Consider the following 15718-nt stretch of genomic DNA (forward strand, 5'->3'; position numbering starts at 1 on the left):
ATTTGACTGAAACTAGCGCTCAGGAAGAATTGATTTCATGATTCAAACGGCACCTTATTCATTAGCCAGGAAGATTCTATAGTCCATTTCTAATAAAAATGTGTTCTTGTGGTTAGATGAATAGGTATTCTTGGAGAGAATGCGGAGTTCAGTTTTAGACAGTTCTTATAACATACATCCATTCTTCAGTCAGAACTTTTTCAGATTAATTTTCAACCCAAATTGGAATGAGGATTGTAGTACTAAGTAAACAGATATACGCTCATGAACTCTTGAGGAATTCCATTAAAATATGATGCAGTCTTTTTTATGGCCTGCTACCATCCTTCGATTTCAGACAACAGAAGCTATAATTCACAACCCTCCTCAAAACTTCAAGACTGCAGGGATGTGTTTTGTTAATGTTTTGTTTCATTTTGCCTTCTTCTCCCCTGACCTTTGCATTAATATCTAGATTCCTGTTCCATCACCTCACATTCTTTGACCCTTCTGGCTTTACACTTCTACAGACAGGCCAATTACTAAGTCTGTTCCATTATAGGAGGAAAACCATGTTAGCTTATATTAGCCAAAAATCAGAAAGAGTCTGGTACCATCTTGTCCTACTACCAACTTTTATTAAAAGACAGACTTTTTCTGATTTTAGGTTTGTTTAGTCAACACTCATCGCCACATTAACAAGAGCAGGATGATTAGAAATTACATTCACAATGGGCTATTTCTAGAAAACATTTTGACCAATGTTTTAAAATACATTTAGGATTTTGAAAATCTAATGCTTGAAATTACAAATCAGTTGGTTTTCTTTGCCCCAGCACAGATGTATCAAAGATGTTGGTTTTCTTTGCCCTGGAATAGATGAATTGCTACAATATCTCTTAACAAGCAGATAGAAAGTCCCACATATCCAAAAAATCAAAACCAAAAAACAACCCCCCGCCACTCCCAAGCCAAAAAAATAAGAAGTGCACAGAGACTGCAGCTTTCAATGAGTTGGAAGCAGCTGTTGTGTCTGGACCATGGAGGTGGGATATGGAATAGATGTTCATTTAGTCTCCTCCTTTTCTATGAATACTATGAATACTAGTTATATTTAGATGCTACCCATAATCCCTATCATTCTGGAAGGGCCATCACTACAAACTGAACCTCTCTATTTGAGAACTTAATCTCACATAACTTTTTTCTGGATGACCACAGGGTATGAACCACCAAATACTCATCTGTAATACAGAAGAATAAGGCATGGCATAATTGCAACAAAGCTCTGGCCAACCAGTTAACAGAAGGTTCTTCAAGGACCTTCATGTCCTTAAGAGTTAGCTAGGCATCCTATCTGACAGGAGATCAATTACAAAATCATATCAGGTCTCAACATCTGGTCTTCTCAACACCAAGAAAAGTTGGACAAGAAGGCTTTTGAGGGTGTTGTCAGAACCTCCAGCAATCAATCTATCAGCTCACTGGTTGCTTGCTTCGCTTCTGCCATTTTTCACCAAGGGGGAGGGAGATACAAGGAAAGCGAAACCATTAACACAGATGGACTGTTATCTACGGCCAGGAATGTCCAAGGTCCTACCAACATGAGAACCAAGAACTGGCTGAGGAGAAGGGGGGTTAAGAAGTGTGGGTAAAAGTAGGTTGGAAATGTGTAGGCTTTTAGTTTCAGCAATGCTTTGAAGCTGCATGTACATCTCAATAAATGAATTTCTTTTTGAACTTGGCTCGGGTTTCAAGAGATTTTTCTTCACTGGGATTTGAACATCATAGATCTGACAGGTGTTCACACATGTCTGCTCCAAGTGATACAGAAAACACCGTTGGATCCTAGGAGAAACTAGGCTGTCCCAAAAGCAAATTTATATTTGCAGATGCCCAAATGACTATTTGGGCTTAAGCTCCTGGAACAGCCACCCCAATCATATAGAAGATTTAAGAAGGCGATTTATACTGGGATATACAATATTCTTTGGGAGGGGATATACTCTAAATCCTGGAGTGATTTGCAGAAAGCATTTTGAATTTTGAACCCCCAACAGCAGCAATAAATAAAACTTTCTCCCCTTAAATCAGATTTCTGAAAAACAGTATTTGAAAGGAAAACCAGAATGGAACTTTTGTGCAGAAGGACTCATGAGTGTGATTCTAATGCTTGCAGATATCCATCTTGAGCATCTACTCAGATCTCCCTTGTTATTTTATTCTTAGGGTATACTCATTCCCTCTACCCTGAGGATCTCTTTTGCAATTGGCTGTGGTAGGTAGGTTTCAGGATTCTAGCTACAAAAGAAAGTTTAAAGATTGTTCATTGCTTGTCTACATCTGTTTGGGCAACAGTTTTTCATAACCTTCAGGAAGGAAGGGTTTTGGTTTCTGCTCCACCAAAGCGAAACCACTGAGATATACCTCTGAAGGATTCATCTACCCAAGCTGGACATAAAAGACCTTTCAACATTTTCTAAGAGAAGGGCAATTGCCTGTGATTTTCCAAGGGCTGGGCTTCCCTTTAGCAATGCAGTGGCAGTTACTGAACAAGCTCAACAAGAGGAGTTCCTTCTTGAGGTCTCCCTTTGGGATTGAAAAGAAGCATGAACAGGGAAGCCTTGAGGCTACAGACCACCAGAGAGAGATTCTCCATATGACCGGCCATGGTAGAAAGTATTCTTATTGCTACTGTGACCTCTTTTCTCATCCCTCTGAAGCCTCCTCGGCTGCCATCACTTCGCAGAAAAAAGGGCCACAGGAGGACTTCACTCTGGAAGACATCCAGAGGGTTCCTTCTGGGTGCCTCTGCCTAAAGCTGAAGGTAATTCCTTTTCCAGACATGATTCCCAGAGTCGCTTTAGCAAGATGTTTAAGAAGAAAGGGGTAGGGTCACAAGCATCTGGCAATTAACCAATTTCCTTTCTATGATTGATAAATCCCCCCCATATATTATAGTGGAATCTTTCTCATTTTCTTTTTCCTTGCCTTTCTGTTAAGTGGTGAACTGGTGGATCCCTTCACTGATAACCAAGGAGTTGCTGTTTACAGAACTGTCTCTGGAATCCTTATCAGTAACACTTCCCTGAGTTTTAAATAAATAATAAATAAGTAAGTAAGTAAATAATAAATAAAGCATGGGAAGCCAGGGGGACATTAGACTTCTGGAGAAAGGACTGCATATGCCAAAAGATGGGTCATTTACACATATATATTGACCACTTCCTCACAACATACTTTTAAAAAAATGGTTACCAAGGCGTATGGATTGCTACAATTAAAAAATGACTCCAATAGGAAACAACAATCAGTGTAAGAACCCCAGACTCCACCATGAGCACTTCTCCCAAATTGATTTTCTCTTTTGTAAGGCATTGCAAATGCAAGTTCTCTTTCATCGAATTAAATGAAAAATGATGATGATGATGATGATGATGATGATGACGAAGACGGTGATGGGGAAGTTTTAGTAGTGCTAAAGAGCCTTACTATGGAATAGATCTTTATTTCTAACTGAAGAAAGGCTTTATTGATGACATACTTCTCCAAGTGGAAGTTGAACGGAATGAACTCTTGGGGATGAGCTATTAAGCTCCATAATGCATTCATTAGCTGGCAGGATTTCCACTGGAATTCTTTCTCAGCCCTACCTAGAGATGTTAGAGAATTAATTCTGGACCTTCTGCATGAAAAACGAATGCCCCGTTCTTGAACAACAGCCCTTCCCCCTCTTCATCCCTCTTCCCTGGAATGAGAGGGGAGCTTTCACAATCATATAGTTCTATGTGCGCATCTCTGCAGGTGTGCTCCAGCTCCAAAGGGGTGGGTGGAAATCCTACCCGATGCACACTGAGTGCTAAAACATGCCTGCTATTTATCTTCAGATAACAGGGAGGGGTAGCAGAAAGAGAGCATGAAGCCCTCTCTCTGCCAAACTGTTTGAGCAATTATGTTCTTTCAAGTTAAAACAACAGCACGAGAACAAGTCCTGGCGATGTGGCCATTTCATCATGCATTGTTTTTATTGTATTATAAGCAAGGATGGATTTATCTCTCCCCTGCTGATGTGGTTGCTGAAGCCATGGAGAATTGTCACCAACTCGTTTTGCACATTCTGTCCAGGCAATGGATATGACTCTTGGATAGACCTTGGCCTGAGTCCAGAATGAACCAGCCTCAAAGCCTTCTTCCCCCAAGACTGGAGATAGGTAGCAGGGAAAAAAAAGTCTGCCACTGACTATGTGTGAAGATGTCTTCCCATAAATCTGGACAGGAATGAAGAGCCTCCTACAGCAGGAAAGGGTTTCCAGGCCAAAAATTTAATAGTGAATTTCAGCATCTCTGCTCTTAGAACTGAAATATCAGCATTTTGGACTGTTCTCAAGCACCAAGACTGTTCCTGGTCTCCAAGACAAACAGCATTAGTGTCTTTAAAAGATCACATCATCTGAACCCTTCTCCAGAGAGAACATTAAGAAAGGAACCAACATCTCCTCAGACAGTTGTATCCTTAAAGGATCTGACTTAATCTGACCTTATTTCAGTATCTCTCTGTGCGTTTCTTTGAGCATATCAAAAGATCTATATTCTTTGCACAAGGTATCAGAAAAGCTTTATAAAACGTCCATTAAAGGTGATGAGGAGATAAAAGGGAGACTTCTTTTACAAAAACCAGAAGGTTCAAATTAAAATTTTCTGCAATTTAAGCTGCCTAATTTGTTCTAATTTAAATTTAAATATGCAAGAGCCAGAAAGGGTAGAATAAACTATTCTAGAACTGTTCTACCCTACATTTTATAGAATTTAAAAACATTAATTTTGTTAGGAAGGTAGCACTGGATGAACTGTATCAAAAATTAGCAGAATTCTGGACAGCTATTTACTCCAAGTAAGGCAATAAATAAAAGAAATCAGCCAACAAAACTAACACAAGGAAACATTTTATCCAACTATAAAAATCAAATATTATTTTTTTATCTTAATGAATATGTAACTATTAGTCATGTAAAAAACTCCACAGCCCCAAAGGCTCTTTTCCAAATTTTATTTCTAAAAGGTATAATTGTGCTGTTGGAAGTCATTTCCATGAGAATGTCTTCATCAGGCAGACCTATCTTGCACCAAATGTGAGAAACATATATAAGCATAATATATAATTTTCTCCTACTACCTACCCACCAGCCCTAATTGGATGCAAACTAATCTGCCCTCTTCTCAACTTGCATATTTACCAGAAAAATCCAGGATAATGTTTCTGGAAGGCACTAATTCAAACAACTCCCATGAAGAAAGCCATCTCTATGCAACCTGTTTGTTTTTGCTCAGTGGTGGGTTCCATCCTCACCTGCCAACTAGATTCTTTCCTTTGTAATAAAAAGCAAAAATTAAACCAGATTTTTTGGGGGGGATGAGGGCAAACAAGAAAATGTGTTAATAGGTGACATATTCATTTTCCTTTATGCAAACAAATCTCAGCCTTTGAAATAGCAGTCCCAAGCATTGTCCTCCAGATATGTTGGCATTATCACTCCCAGGATTCTTGGCCAACATGGCCATTGGTCATTTAGCTAGAGATTCTGGAACTGCCATCCCAATTCCCCTCTAGAGAGTGCAAGATGGGGGAAAGGTGCTGTAATACTGATGAAACACGACTACATTTTATTTGAACAAATTTTCAGTGTGAGACAGATGTGCAATTAATGTCCTTCCAACCCAATATCACATGCTTTTCAATGAAGTACAATTAATTATAATTAGGCCAAATGCCTATTAAAACAATGGTATGGCAGGAGTGGTTCTCCTGATCGAGATATTAATATATGCTTCACTTCTGGTTCTGATCTGGAGCAAGAAGCACATTTTGGGGGCAGATAGTTTTTGTCCATTGCTAAAGCCTAGCCAGCTCCTCTCTCAACATGAGGCAGCATCTGGCTTAAATGTGGAAGCTAAGCAGAACTACACATGAGTAATATTTGAATGGGTGACATCCAAGGAATCCCTAGTCTGTAGACTAAGCTTGGAAAAAGTCAATGGCAACCCACCTTCATATTGTTTCCAAGAAAATAACAGGAATGTGTTACGTTGTGGACAAGGTTCTCAACTAATATCCACCAGCAGACGAGCCCATCCTTTTTTTTTTTTTAAGATGAAATACCTTCAGCCTCACTAAAATTGTTCACTTTAAATCACTTTGAGGATTTATTATATTGAAAAGAAATATATAAACATTCTCATTCCAACCTTGGAATTCCATCCTTGAATTCCAAGAAGTTGTTGGATTACAACTTCTACTGTCCTCAGACAGTTTGCAGCCAAGAACATTGAGGATCCAAGGGTGGGAACAATGGTTCTGAACCAGCTATGGAGATAGCAAAGCAATACAGATAAACCTGTACAGGATCAATAACCTGGATCTTGCTTCATATGTATATTCTAGAAGAGACTGTTCCAGTTTGGTACTTCTCCAGGTGTTTTGGACAATAACTTCCATCATAATGAGAAGTGCAAGTAAAGTATTTTGAAGGGGCGATGGGATGGAAAGTCTCTTCCACTTCCTATAGTAGCTTTGACTGTCTCCCTGCTTGCTGATGACTTGCAGTTTTGTAACTAAACCATAGAGGAAGAAGCTACTACATTGCTCAGGTAGCATAGAGGAATTACATGCTACCTCTTTCTAGAGTTTGTTCTTGGACTTCTGAGCGGTGAGCAAAGTAAGGAAAAAAATAAGTCAACAGTATTTACCAATGCTCTGCAAAAGGATAAGGTTTTTTCTCCTGGAAGGAAAATTTACAGTCACCTTCATTTCTGAAAAGAAAGCAACAATATCCTTGCATCCTTGAGGGAGCAGTCAGACTGATCCTATCTCAACCGGCTAGCCACCAGATAACTCACATTGCTAACCCAGCCATGGTTTAATCTTCAGCTACCATCCCATTAGCTACCATCTCTCTTAAGTGCAGTTTCTAATTCAGCGGTGAAACCTCTAAAACCTTTTCTTTCTACTCTTACAGAAAGGTTCCTTCTCTGACACTGATCTGTTCCACAGCGTTCCACCACAAATAACATCTTTGCCATGAGCCCTCTCAAAAGCCATTTATTTTGGTTCTTCGCCTAAGAGCACAAAAGGAAGCGACGTGAAGCTTCTCCCCGCAATGGATGGAAAGCTGAGACTGTATGCAAACTTGGTTGGCCGATTCTCATTACAATCTTGCATTCCGGAAGGGAAAGGAGTAGAGGGTGAGCAAGGAATTAAGGACAGAAACATCAAATGGTGGGGGGGGGGGGGGTACAGTCATATTTAATTAATGGCTGCTTTGAACTATGCAGGGGAAAAGAATATTTTAAAATGATGCTTCTCCTTAGCATGCGTTTTATTACATCCCTAGATATTATTGCCCTGTTTAAATGAGGTTCCGGTTACTTGTCCAGATGTTTTGCTCAGAGCAGGCCCTAAAGCAAAGGGAGATTCCCAGCAGCTTGCTATCCAGTATGGGTGTTTTAGAGCTTCTGGGGGTCTCCTGTGGGGAGAAAGCTTTGCTCTCCGGTCTTGAAAGCAAAGCTAAAAAGCAGGAATGTGCACTTTGCATGCACAACTTAAACGTGCAACGTTGGAATGGTAATTTCCTGTTTAGATTGTGCTGGGAATCCATTAGGGTGCAGCCCTTGTTTGTGAGGTTTGTGAGTTCCCGTCCAAAGAGCTTTGCCTCAAGCTTCCATCGTCTTCTTTTCCTTTCCTTTTCAAATCGAAGCCTTGCTAATATTCTAATACCACGCCAATGGCTAGCTGCAGGAGGATTTTGATTCAGGAGGATCCTGACAAGCTGGAACCACAGGCAAAAACAGCAAGATGGATTGTAGCAGAGTTACGTGGAAATTTAACTTGGATAGGGAAAATCAAAGATTTGTGTACAGGATGGGACAACAGGGCAAGGGAGAAAGAATCTGGGTGTTTTGGTAGAGTAGAGCAAATATAGTCCTAGGTTGCACCAACAGAAATACAGCGCCAGAATCAAGAGTTCCTCTTCATTCTGCATCTGCCACCCCGAAAAAAATGCATCCAGTTGTGGACATCATATTTTAGAAAAGACATTGAGAAACTGGAGCATATCCAAAGGAGAGCAACCAAGATGATAAGGGTCTGGAAGGAATGGTTAGAGGCACTGATATGTTTAGTCAGGAGAAGAGAAGGCCAAGGGGAGACATGATAGCTGTCTTCAAGTACCTGAAGGGAGCCATGTAGAAATTGGTATAGTATTGTTCAGAGTTGTTCCAGAAGACAGAAGAAGAAACAAGGGGTTTAAATTACAAGGAAGAAGGTTTAGCTGGACATCAGGAAGAATTTCCACCATGGAACAAACTGCAGATGTTTCAAGAGGGGCTGGTTGGGCATCTGTTGGGGGTGCTGTAGTAGTAGATTCCTCAACCAAGTAGGGGATTGATGACCAACCCTTACTTCTATGGTCCTATGAATAGACTGGAGCTCAATCTTTTTGTGGAAATGGGAATACAGTGAATCCCAAGATGTTAAAGTCAGCATTGTTTATTCAGTAAAGCCACCCCAGGTTTTAGGAAAATAAGCTTTTTTCCCATCCCCACCTCCAGAAATTGGGGGAAAAAATTTCCTTTCGCAATCCATGAATGGGCCATGGAAGCGGGGGATGACAGACTCATAAAGTTCCACGTCTGATTTTGTCCTTATGACCTTAAGTTTATTAACAAATAAGAGAGTGCCCACATTTGGCAAAATCAATACAATGCTCAGGAAGCATGCAGCTGTTGAGGCCGTTTCAGGCTGGGATTGGAAGAAGGCAGAGGAAGATTTGTGGCTCAGCTCCAAATGGAGGACACGGTGGCCCAAAAGCGTGGGGGGGCTCCTCAGCTCATTCCCAGAAGAAACACCCGTGGGGTACAGTTCTCTGACGCTTCCTTTGCGCATTTCTAAGGCAGAGTCCCAAACCATCAACCTTCCTGCTGTTTGCTTAGACAAACGCGGCTTTCTGAAGTCGGCCAGTCCTTTTATGGACACTGCGGTGATATATTTGAAAGGAAATCACTGTGCCAAAACACAGGAAGGAAAAGAATGACAGCCAAAGACATTTGGTGGTAAAATTAAAAGATAATGATAAAAGAGATTCTTCAAAGCTACTCTTTAAAGCCTGCATTGTGGCAGCCAAAGGAGCACTGAAGACAAAGGTCCAGAGGCGCCTGCATACGGGGTCAAAAAAGTCAAGATGGCAGCTGCAATTCCATGATCAAAACCATGATTGTGATTATGGCCACCATCTTGACTTTTTTGACCCCCTCATCCAAGGAAGCCCCTGCAAGCTCCTTCTAGGAGCTGCAGAAGCTCATCCTGGGAACTCAAGGAGAACCTTGCAGGGGGTCTGCAGGAAAGGGGTCAAAAAATCAAGATGGTGGCTGCAATCAAAGCCCTGCCCCTTTTTTAGGGACTTAAACCTGTCCAGACACTTCATCCCATTCAAGCCTCATCCTGACCTCACCCATCCAGGCTGAACATCAGAACTTCTTTTTCAGGGAAGACTATGGCATATTTAGCTGAAAAGAAGGAGATAATCTAAAATTAAGACCAAACCCTCCCCAAGGTCAGTCAGAAAATGATTATAAGCAAATACAAGCACTAGCATGCTACCCATCCTCCTTATTTGGTCAATCCATATTAACAAATCCCACTGAAGAGTCTTCCCTCCAACAGATGAGTGTAAACGATGCATTAATACATGCATGCACAGATCTGCTTGTTGGTCTGCAGTTTTATACATTGGCCTCGCTTCCCAAAAGGGAAGGGCCAAGAAGAACAAAACATTAAACGAATATTAAATAAAGTAACGATGACTGTTTAAACCAGTGTTTCTCAACCTTGGCAACTTTAAGATGTGTGGACTTCAACTCCCGGAATTCCAGAAAGTTCTGGGTGCCAAGCGCAGGCCAGCAGATATGGCCCAAGAAAGATCTCAGAAACTTCCAAGGAGCCTTACATGGAATATTATTAATTTATTAGATTCATATTCCACTTTTCCTTCTGGAACTTAAGGCAGTGTACCTAACACTCCTTTCTATTTTTAATACAGCCACACTGTGAGGTTGGTTGGGTGTAGAAAGAGTGACTGGCCCAAAGACCTCCAGGGAGCAACCATGGCTGAAGGGGGACTCTCTGGAACTCTCCACTGTGAGGCCAACGCTTTCACCACTGCAGCCTTCTGGGTGTGGGGCTGAGAGGGAGGGACTGGCCCAAGGTCATCCAGGACCTTCTGTAACTAAGCGGGGGCTTTAACTTGTGTCTCCCTGTTGCTAGTCCAGCGCTTTCAGCAATACCCCACTCTCTTATTTCTTCAGATTCATATCCTGCTTTGCTTCAGCAGGTCAAATGGGCATATATAGCACTCCCTCCTATTTTTTTCCCCACAACAATGACCGTTGTCAGGTAGGGTGGACTGCAGGAGAGCCCAAAGTCACCTAAGGAATTGTGGTTGAGGATAGACAAACACCTGGTGCCCTGCTCCTGGTCTAACACCTTCATCACCACAAAGCACTGGAATCAGATGATTTGCTCATGACTAACAGCACTTCTTGGGCCCTGTGCCAGGTACTTATCCCAGGATGAACTGTGGCTGCAGACACCAGAGACTGAACATGGACATGGTGTGTGCAGAAGCTGAATCCTTCTGTGGAACAGCGATCCATTGTGCATGGGTCCTGTTGACTCCTCAGCAGAGGAGGAGGAGTGGGGGGCTTGGTATAAGCTACCACCCCTGCCAGATACAGGCACTGAAGCTGGAAATTCTGAAGATCCTGAAATTGAGCTGATGCTATGCAAGGCAAAGGCACCTGCTGCTGATCTGGTGTGATGGGATGTATCTAGGAGAAGAGTGATGTGGGAGATCATGGCTATCAGGAGGGAGGGGGCGCATTCCAGGAGGGGAACAAGAGGCAACACAGTCCACAGGGGGAGCGGGGGAAGAGTAAGAGGTTCAGGATAGCCCCTCCCTAGAATCTCCCAGGGTATATCCACTAGTTGCTCTAGTACAGATTGAGTTGGGCAAGATTCTGTCTATAAGGCGTAAGCAAATAAAGGAACTGTAATCAACTGAACTGTTTCACTGTTGTTCTCGGGCTGGGCCTGACAGATGGATGGAGAGAAGGAAGCCCCAGTGAATCTTTGGGTGTCTGCATGGGCAACTGCAGAGATGGAAGCCTACTGAAAAAAGAACACTGGGTTTCTCTGAAACAGAAGCACCTGGATGTCTTAATTCCCAGCAACAGGGCTTGGAGCTCTTCCAGGAACAGCTATCCAGAAGCCTTCTCTTCCAATACTTCTGATGCTGGAACCCCCATCTTCATTAGCTTCTCCCCTACTCAGGAACTGGACTCTCCCTGCTAGATTCTCTGTTTGGATTCTCAAACTGACTTTGAATTGCATGCTGTTAGGATGACCCAGACTCATGTTACCCATTAACTCCTAGCTGTGAAAGGACTGTCACGATGTAAGTTTGCTTCTCTGCTTGACATTTCTCCAGCACAAACACACCACAATGAAACAGATGTTTGAAAGCCACCATTCCATTTGTATAATGAAGAGTGACCCGCAACACTTCCAGGCATGGTGTCTCAGCCTGCCGTAGCACACCATGAAAGAGATTGATTGAATATTGCCACTATCAGTTAGCAATTTATTTTACAACCACTTTAGCAAAAAAGCAACATCAACCCTTGTGTGGAATTTGCTTTCCTCCGGGGGTGGGTGGAGGTGGGGGCTACCATTTGTGCACAGTAGCTTAATAGCAACTTATTTCTTCCTTCTCGCTGGAAATGTAAAACAATTATGTTCTCTACAAATTTCAGAAGGGAACGGAGGAAAGCAATTGGCCTCTTTAATCTTTCGAAGCGGCTTCTTTTCATATTTGAAAAATGTCAAAAAACTGCTTCCTGATATCTACATGCAGCCTCTTGCTGTCCTGTTTTTTTCAAAGAGTGTTTAAATCTTCCAACATCCTTTTAACATTTAAGGGAAAAAATGCAACACAACGTTCCTTTTCTCTGCTATACACCGTTAGTATATTAATATGCCCTTTTCAAAACAAACTGAAAGAAAGGGACCAATTCATACCATCACCAACCCACGTAGCAAGCGAGCAGAGTTTAGTCAACAGCATTTGTCTCTTCGGTTCTCCTGCTACGTTCTTCTCACATGGAACTGAATTTTTGCAGAAGAGGCATGAAGAGATCAGGAGCTGCACTCTCCAGTTCTCCAGCTGTTTACTCCACCACATTGGATTCCTAATTATTTCCAGGGGATTCTAGACCATGCTGGAAACCAGACATAAAGCAAGTTGTCACACACTCCAGTGTTTCTGATTAAGAGGGCCAAGGTTCCCCCAGCACTGTGCAAGGAGCCTAGGAAGGCCTAAGAGGTCTCCCCAGATCTTCAGGCAAGGCTATGGAAATCCCAGGGCCACATCTGGGACATCTGGATCTCTACTGGCCATATCAGCTGTATTCCTGACCCTGGAATATCACCAAAATAAGAATGTAATTGACTTCTGGTGTGTTCAGAATTTAATGGACTGAGAAATTTATTCTATATTTCGTAATTAGTTATGAAATGTTTCAGAAGGTCAGAATTTGTTTGCCCTGCAGTCCTGCCTTCTGTGAACTTTATATAAATTTAATTTAGTTGGATCTCCAGCAGCATCCATAGGGGTAGCGGCAAGGGGGACAGCATGAGGAAATCAATGTTGCATCAACATGATGCAAGCCCCAGTCCTTTGGGCAGATGTTGTGATACTGTCTGCATGTCCAAAAGTGGGGAGCTTGCAGCTCAACACCCCGACATTGCTTTAATCATTTCAGTAGCAAGGGTCCTGCAGATGCCCACATAGATCACTGTCTACAAACAGGGTTTCAGGTTGTCACCAGAAAGAATGTTAATCCCATCTAATGCTGTGTCGAAATCTAAGCAGCAATTTCTCAAAGGTCTTCTTCCTTGCAAAAAAAAGTCTTCTGCTTTTGGTGGTGGGTTCAACTGCCTTTACTGATAGAGGCAACGGAGGATGCTACCAACCCATTGTTCTGAAGCCTCCCTGATTGCACACAGTGCCCAGCTGGAAGAAGTTCCATGGTGAAGGTTGCTTTCTGAAATCTCTCTCCTTGAAAGTTAGTGGAAAGGTGGAAAGTAGGTAGTTCCAGGTCAGATGAGACTGGATAATAGAGGGATCCTATAGCACGCCTCTTGACTACATCATCACCAAACTATGAGAACATCCCAATCCATCCAGGATAATCTCACTGAAATTCTCTTCTCATGTGAAATCCAGCACATTCTCTTTCATCAAAAGGAATGAGAATGTGTAGGAGGAAAGTGCAAGAGAACTTTCCTGCAGAGCATATGTTCTAAGAACCAAAACAAATCCAAAAATCCAAGTCCACTATGAGATATAGAGGGAAACTGAAGTCTTCTGAACTCAGGCTATCTAAATTCAGGGCTGAGAATCCAGACACCCAAAAAAGGACAAGCCAGAATCTTCTGTCTTTGATTGTCAGGTGGATGCTTCAGAGAGCTTGGCAAGAAGGTCTGAAAGGTTTTTGAAGTGCCTCAGAATTTCTAAATGCTAATACCTTTGCAAGCACCCTCAGTTAACCTTCAACTCTTTGTGCTAAATCTTCTAAGATGTCTAAATAGATCAGTATCCCACAATGCCTTTGATCTTTTTGTTCATATGGGTGGAAAAGAGGTCATTACCCCAAAAAGGCTGAGAACTGGGAATTTTACAATAAACTCATTTTTTTTTCTTTTCTCTGTTGATTACAAGTTAGAACAATTTCTACCCAAAAAGGTTGAATGTCATATTCTTAGGACTCCCTGGAGTGACCTTTAAGTCCTTCTGAACCTCTCTGCCCTGAAGCACCATATTATCAAGGCATGAAAAAAACCAGTTAGTACCTCACATGTAATTTGTGGAAATGCAGCAAAATTGTGCCTGGATAATTTGTGTAAGTGTGCTTTTATATTTATTTTAAAACAGGCATGATTCTTGGTAGCCCCTTCCCCCATTTTTTTGTACTCAATGCACACTAGCTAGTTCCATGCAAGGTGTTGAAGAGATCACATTGTGAAAACAAGCATCACATTGATTATTGGATGACAGCATAACTCTGGCTTCCATTTTTGTTCACAAGGATTGTGGAGACATAGGTTGGTATGTTCTTCACACAGAGGTACTTTATTTCCCAGATTTTAAAACCCACCTTTCCTCCCACTGCTCAAGACAACATAGACAGTAGTCCCTCTTTCCATTTTATCTCCACAAGCAAACCCCAGTGAGGTGGGGCAGAGAGAAAGATGGCTGAGCATGGATTGAAACCCAGGTCTTTCTAAAGCAACCCATTATGTCACTGGGGCAAGAGAAATCCCCCCAAGCAGCCAGGAGTGATACAGTTAAAGCCTCTAAATCCCTTAAGGAAAAAAAATCAATGTATTGAATGGATCACTGGGGTGAGCAATTGCTTAGCCCAAAATAGGGAGGAAAGGTTAAGCACATGAAAACATGGCTTCTGGCTTCACTTGCTGTCAGGACCAGCTCGAAATCCAGGCTTTGTAGACACTGGACCTCTTATTCTGGAAATGGCTTACTCAGCAGAAGGCTCTCAGGCATAACGTGGCTTGATTAGTGGCCAAGTTATGCCTGAAGAAAGAAAGAATGAAGCCATGTACACACAGAAGATCTCTCCTGTCCAGTACACAGAATTCAAAGTCCTTACCTTAATTCATGATCTGGAGTTTAAATTCTAGGCCTTTTCTTCCTTTACTATCTTTACAAGTCAACAGATACTTGGCTGTTCTCTTGATGGCTTTGGAAGATATCTGATCTGTGTTGACATAATGGATACTTCTAGCCTGGGAATTGTTAATTCCTGCCTTGCAGGTTTCATTCCTCACACATGATGCTTGTTTGCTTTACAGTCACTTTCCTACTCCACCTAGGGAGAAGTCAAGCACTGGGAACTGCTGGAGAAGAAGGAGGCAAAATCTCCTGAGGATGGCTCTTCACTTTGTAGCCAGGCTCTTCTCCAAACTGTGCAAAGCTTCAAAGCTTTGTCGGGCAGCTCCAGTGTTTACCAGAGAGGTTTCTGTGAACATGCAGAACTCTCTTTTGACTTTTTCAGTCTACTTCTGAGAGTGGCAGAGAAGAGGCCCCAGAATGAGTGTGAAGTGCCTCATCAAGAAGCATCTCCTAATCTGATGGGGCAAAACATCTCCTTGCCCAAGCCTACTTTTCAAATCAGGCTTTGGGGTCAGGCAGGGCCTTGTTGGTGCTCCAGACTCCGCATATGGAATGTGTGATCATTCCAAGTATGTCTCAGTCCTTGAAATGATCAAATATTTGGGTAAAATAAAACCTTGAGCATTCTTTCAATATTTGGGGTTCTGCATTGATCCCAGTGTGTAGTCAGTACTGACTACAGGGGCCAAGAGAGAGGGAGAGAAAATTACCATATTGGCGTAAAATATAGGGAGAACATATGTGGGCCTCCAATAGGTTTTGCACCCCTGGACCAGCAAGGCCCCTCCCATGTAACGTCTGCATCACAATTCAAGGAAGCTAGATAAACACCATGCTAGTAAAACCAGAGATGCCCCTTTTTTTATCTTACTTTTGCTGGAAGTCCCATCTATTAAATCCAAGAACCAATGGATTTTACTTAAAAATACCAGTGTGAA

General features: G+C 42.1%; 1 protein-coding gene across 7 annotated transcripts in view; it reads right to left on the reverse strand.

Moving 5' to 3' along the window:
• Nucleotides 1-15718, reverse strand: part of MEGF11 (multiple EGF like domains 11) — a 408014-nt gene that overhangs the window by 146329 nt on the left and 245967 nt on the right. The gene's annotated exons all lie outside the window — the stretch shown is intronic.

Source organism: Python bivittatus, unplaced genomic scaffold (genome assembly GCF_059951505.1).
Source record: "Python bivittatus isolate LINGU-HERP-01145 unplaced genomic scaffold, Pbiv_v1 ctg000210_np1212, whole genome shotgun sequence".
NCBI lineage: Eukaryota > Metazoa > Chordata > Lepidosauria > Squamata > Pythonidae > Python > Python bivittatus.